The sequence below is a fragment of the Ylistrum balloti genome, unplaced genomic scaffold (assembly GCF_031769215.1).
Source record: "Ylistrum balloti isolate Yb309-2 unplaced genomic scaffold, AGI_CSIRO_Ybal_v1 Utg370066, whole genome shotgun sequence".
Taxonomy (NCBI): domain Eukaryota; kingdom Metazoa; phylum Mollusca; class Bivalvia; order Pectinida; family Pectinidae; genus Ylistrum; species Ylistrum balloti.
The window spans coordinates 1,084,803-1,091,522 of record NW_026782111.1 but is presented as its reverse complement, the minus strand read 5'-3'; positions in this window follow the sequence as shown (position 1 = coordinate 1,091,522).

The following is a 6,720-nucleotide window of genomic DNA, read 5'->3' as shown; positions in this document are numbered from 1 at the left end:
GGACTCGGATCAAATTGTTTTGACATCCAATTGCGAGATTTGCTATATCACATTTGCTTATATTTACAAGTTGAACGAGTTTAATCAACTATGCGACAAAAACAAATCAGGTACTCAGCAAAGAGGCGTTATAAAACAACATCTCTGCTCTGCTGTCTTGTTCTTATAATAATATCCAGCACTTGGTGAAATTAATATATTGAGAAAATCAATATTCACATTTTTATTTTCAATTTTGGTTCAACCGCGAAAATTTAAACAAATGAAAAAGGAACCGTTCCAGTAGGTGTAATTATTTGACTTTGGTGCAGTACTTTGTTGGTTGATGAAGTAAGAGAACGTTCTTGTTCTTTGTAGAATAATAAATATCTATTGTCTCCATCCATCCCGAAAATCGATGTCGTCTTCAAGTGGACAATTTTTGCCATCTGCAATGAGCTTTTGTAAACAAAACATTGATGCTTATGTTGTTAAATCGTGCGTGAATAAATTTTCAAATGTAAAATATGTTATTTTATTTCATGCATTGACATTCGTAAGAACAATGATTTATTATGCTTCTACAGATGTTTAGAAATAAATTGCAATCTTTCGGACATTTTGAGCTGCTGATAGCAAATGTGTCTTCAACCATTTTGCCAATGAATCTATATATTCGTAAAGTTTAAACATTTAACATTTGACACTTATCTGCAATTTCTATGTATTTTCTGACCAATACAAGTTGTGATAGTTAGTTAAAAAATGGCTGCAACACATCTTGAGCCCTTTTTGTTTGTCATTCTTACTTAAAACATCATATTTGATAATTGCCGTCAATGACTCTTACTCGAATTTTGTATCAAAACTTAACCAAATATAATAAATTCCGTAACGGTTCATGTAAATTGACAATATGTATTATTCACTGCAATAGAAATTGAAGTTTAGGCCTACCATCTTGTAAAGACTGGTGCAAAGATCACACAAATAGATAACACTTATCAATGACAATTTCGTAACCCGTTTCAAGTTATGCCGAATAACGAATATAACCCATCATATGTAGAATGCTATTTCCTCTAATTCTCGTCGCTGATGCTAGTGACCGATGGCATGGAATGCTTGCAAGGGAGTAAAGAAGAATAACTATTATTCTTTAAAAATGTCAAATTAATACAAAGAAACGGTATAACTTTAAAATTAGTGAATGTTTAGGTTATTTTTACAATATATGAGGATGTCTATAGAAAGCATCATTGCAAATATTCATAATCATAGTTTATAATAAGTTGTAATCAGGGTTATGAAAACACTCACTACCAAGGCATGATAATATATATATATATATATATATATATAAACCTTCACAGCATTCTCGTTGCTTATCACCTTATCAAGTTATATGTAACATTTTATCTCTTATCTAAATATCTCAGCAACAAGTTGTAATTTGCTTCTTTTTACACGGCTTTAGGTGTGTGTGAGCTATCATCTCTTTGCCTTAAGGCTAAGATAGCAATGAATCATATGTTGATGTTATAACATGACTTTTTCGTGAATGAAGATACGAGAAAACCATTTCCCCCTATCTCAACTACTTGAAGAGTTGTTGATAAGTAGATAATAACGGTATATTTTCGTTTTATTTAACAATGATATGAAATAATAATTATCATAAATCTGTCTGCTATGAACACGACATGAACATGTTGAACATTATCAAAGATTTGTATGTTTATCCAAAGAACCAAATGGCTCCTTAAGACGAGACAAAGAGAATGCTTGTAGAAGATTCTGTATTGCATTAAGAACTGAGTGGTTAATGTAAAAGATCGAGGTAAGTGGTTGATGTAAAAGATCGAGGTGAGTGGTTGATGTAAAAGATCGAGGTAAGTGGTTGATGTAAAATATAGAGGTAAGTGGGTGATGTAGAAGATCGAGGTAAGTGGTTGATGGTAAAAGATCGAGGTAAGTGGTTGATGGTAAAAGATCGAGGTAAGTGGTTGATGGTAAAAGATCGAGGTAAGTGGTTGATGGTAAAAGATCGAGGTAAGTGGTTGATGTACTTACACACAGGTTTTTTATAAACCTATTTTGACAAGGTAGTTAATCTTTATACATTTAAATGCATGATTGTGACGTCTTTTGTCGAGCTGAATGACATTTTGATAATGTCGTATATACCAAGAAAGTCTACACCTATCAGCATGCTTACTAACTTTTTTTAGTATAGTTAGTATTCTGACAAATGTAAGTGCTTTATACATATATAACAAATATACACATACATTCTTAAAATATGAAATGTTACGCTAGATATTCTCCGATCTAATATTCAACCATAAACCAAATAATTATAAATTTGTATATATACTACCGTATTTCTAAAATTTTTGCGAGTCAATTTTTTTGTAATTTTCCTTTAAAACGACCGTATCTTATTTAATCGAATTAAACTTTCGCGCTCTGGATGTAAAGCGACATCTAATACACTTGTGTCTCGTGATTTTATGGGCTCAATTTTCACGATCTCTTTAGTGTACTGCGAAAAAGGGAACATATCATCCCCTCGAAAATAAATGCGTATACAGTATATCATTGAGATTACGATTAAATGCTATCGGTATTTCATCAAAGACTTGTTTGATGTTTAAAAATTCGATATCAAATAAATGGTTGCCAGAAAATTGTCATTTTGAGTAACATGTGGTGTAAAACAATAAATTAGATTTAGAAGATTAATCTAGAAAACATGCATGTGTGTTTCATGTCCACAGGGACATACCATTATGTTCACGTCGAATCTGATCACTTAGCGGGTTACTGATAGAAATCTGATTCCTCATCAGATTTCATGTAGGCAGACAATGCGGTTCCAAACTTAACGTTACACATTTCAAACTTTCAAAGAGACAAGTGTAGATTTATCGGTTTTACATAACCGATCTATCTTCTGATGTTTCACCTATATTTGATAGTGATATGCTTAAGATATCAACTGTCACGGTGGGCGCTTTTATACTCGAAACATTATTTTTGAAATATTGAACGGGGGAAACTGGATGAAAGAAGCGAAATATTATTCGAAACTGTTGAAAAATATGTGTTTGATACATGAAATCGTTACAAAGTACCAAGCACGAAATTTATTGACTTTGTGTTTCTTGTATATTTTTTCGCGGGTGTACTTAACTAGAGGAGAGTTTTACCATTGTGTTTGACTGATTTCCTGACATGATATACTCAATAGTTATTTTATTTTTCCCGCCATTTTCTGTGTAACCTCACATGACAATCATACATGTATATACCAATGTCCCCTGAGAAATGCGAGTTTAACAAATTTTTAATTTCTAAATTTTCTAGATTTACAAAGATTCACAAGTGAATTCCACCTTTCTTTTCACTACGAGTTTGGAGTAAGATAAAGCAGAGCTGAACAATGATTTTAACTACGCGACAGAGGAAAATCAAAGGTGATCGAAAGAAATATCAGAATCTAGATCTGGAGGTGCGATATCACCCTACTTCAATAACTTTCTAATTTTCATATATTTGGTAATTTTTAGAAAATGTTCAGTATATAAGTATATTCTGAACTTTCTAGGACTTGTCACTCCCTGTTGGAATTAATTAAATCAGTTTTATCAAATCAAAAAGACAAATATTAAGTATGAAGCAAGAAATGCAATACCAATGATGCAGATTATTATTGATTTTTTTTAGTACTTTGTTAGATTTTCCAATTTTGCGTATATAATTAACAGGTCCTATTTTATAATGGACAAAGTCTTTAAACTGTAACAAGGTTTACACTTATACATGTAAGTACGATTGTATTCTAAGGTTGCCTCCCCTACAACTACAAAAAAAAAAAATGCAGAGACTAGTTATTTCTTGTCTGTTCCAACCGTCTCTATATGAAACAATTTCTTGATAAACAGGAACAATGGCAATGAAATTATCCAGTACTGGTGGGGTCGTATGATATAAATTAAGAATGACATTCAGTTTAAAGAGACAATGATGTCAACCAAATAAAATGATTTTCAATGTAAAATAATGTACATGTATTTTAATCAAAAGTTTTTCGTTCTCCTGTTACATTGATCTTTTTATCAGTTGTAAAATCAGTCATAACTTATATTAAAACTTGTTTTAGCTACTTCAATTTTCGCTAGACATTCACTTTCTTCTTTATTTCTCCACCAATTACAAAAGAGCGAAAGTAAACTTGCAATATATAACTCAATGTAGTTAAAACTCTACTGTAGAGTCAGAGATACTGTTATTTCTTTATTCCTAAGTTATCAGGAATCAAAGAAATTAACATGAATGTACATACAATTTTTGTGGGTAAACATGTGCAGAATTTGACAGTGATCGTTACTTCCCTTTAATGTGCCATCACGGATTTTTCCTGTCTTTACAATATACACGAATATATATCATAGTGTCAATACAATTAGACATGCATAACACTAATTAAACCTTGGTAACATAAAATTCATTTCACAAGGCTGTACAAATACAGTAACTTTGTTTGTGTTCCTACAGAAGTATATGTAAAGGTATTTGATAGATAGAGTTTGATAGTTTATTTGCTATGTTTACATACTTACCTGTGAAAAGCCAGGATGATTTTGAGACGGAATCTCCTTGTAGTAGCTGGCGAACAACGTACAGTTGGCCCTTCGCATGCCATTCAGATTTTCAATGTAAAGTGGTCTCATCAAGGACAGGCTCACAAACCGATCCGTTTCATGGCTTCATGAAAAAGGCAAACGAACATTGGAAGCGTCGAACATCTCACCTCGGATCCTTACCTGTGATCACAGGCAACACTTTTACTGACTGAGACATCGCGACCCCTTCAAGACCATTTTAGACTGTAAAGTTGAAAATATATATAATATTCACGTCAATGTCATGCTTCACTGACTACATATCTTAGAGTAGATTACATAAATTACGGGTGATAAATATGTTTCTTTTAATATCAATGGAGTGAAAATAGATACTATTGAGATTTGAACCGAGCACATTTCTCATTTGCTGTACATGTGATATAGTGATGACGTGTCGATAATTGTTTCCTTTTGACTTAAATGAGAGATAAGATCCTCAACCTTTATTAAAGAGAGTAAACACTGACTACAAATTCAAGCATGCAAGCAACTGTACTGTCCTCGATACAGAGAGATAAGTATATTTCATGATCATTATCATACCTTGTGGTTTCGTATTACAAACATTGTACTCATCTTGAATGCATGACATTAATTGAGTTCACCACAATATACATAGTATTTACCGTTGGTGTAAAACCAGAAGATATCTTACTGTTTCTCGAGTTAGGTGCTTTGTAACGTTAGCAAGGTGGCGTTGTCGAACACTTAGTGCAACACAAAAAACTAGGTTAACATTTGGCATTGTCCATAAGAATCCTTGTTTTATTCTATAGCCACATGTGGTAAATGAAATATAAAACTGACACAGTTAAGAGATTGGTGATTTATAGACGAGTATTGTCATGAACGCAAGAACCCTTAATATATATGTTATCTCAAACACGACCGATAAGAAAATGATAAAGAACGTTGACTCAAGTGCCAGACAAAATAATTTCGATGAGAACTCAAGATAACTAGTACATTTTGCCAGGTACATACAGTGAAAATAAATGCACTATCAGAAAATATCCACTAATGTGTAAAATTTAGATTAAAAAAATTATCTATGGCGTATCATCAAAAACATCCAGATGACCAGCATCCATCTGTTTAGGAACTACAGTAAACGTAATGTTTTGACGTTATTGTTGTTTATGAAAAAACAATTATTGCTCATGCACGTACATTGTGATTGTGATCTATTATAAAGTGTCTTTACCAAAAATATCTAACAGCTGGTTCGAAACAGTACGAAACTTTTCAATCCCAGTTCCTGGTAGAAACATCACAAACATGAACCCCATTTTAAGGATATATTTGACAAAGTCTACTGATTTTAGATATTAACCTTTGTTTTGTGGGTGATTTTGTGAAAGGAGGATGGGGGGTGAACATAACTTCAAATAAAAGAATGTTTATACTGCTGCACTCCATTTTCTATTGGCATCAGAATCAGGGTGCTAGATATTTTCACATGTGTAGTAATTGGGGTTTTTTCTGGATAAACCATGGTTTTTAACCAATTTTGTTTCTCATTGAAAGGTGCTTAAATTATAATAAGAAATAAATTATATTTGAAAATCAAATTTCCGTTTAATTTTACGGGGTCATTATTGAATAGTAATAAAGATATTAACACTAAAGAATATGTTTTTATCCTACTTGGACAATGCATTCTATATAAAATTTCCTCTTTTGGGATGGAAGTACAAGAAAATGAAAGTTAATAAGAGGAGCATTTTTTATATTTCATCTTTTTCTGTTGTCGTCCCGAATCATGGTTTTCCAATATAAAAATATCCATTTTGTATGCAATTCTATATTGTCAAGTCATAAAAAAAGAATCTAGGAAAGCAATAATGAAAGTAACATTTTATATCTTAGCACCTGTAATATGTGATGTGTGGTGGAAAGTTATGCATCATTTTGTTAAAAAATCTACTCGAGGTTTCTAGTTCTATTCAAACGACCCAAGAGCAAAAATCAAGTATCGAAAATTTAGACGCTAGTTACCGAATCACCACGTGAACAAGACCATCACAAAATGAAGATAATGAACCAGCGG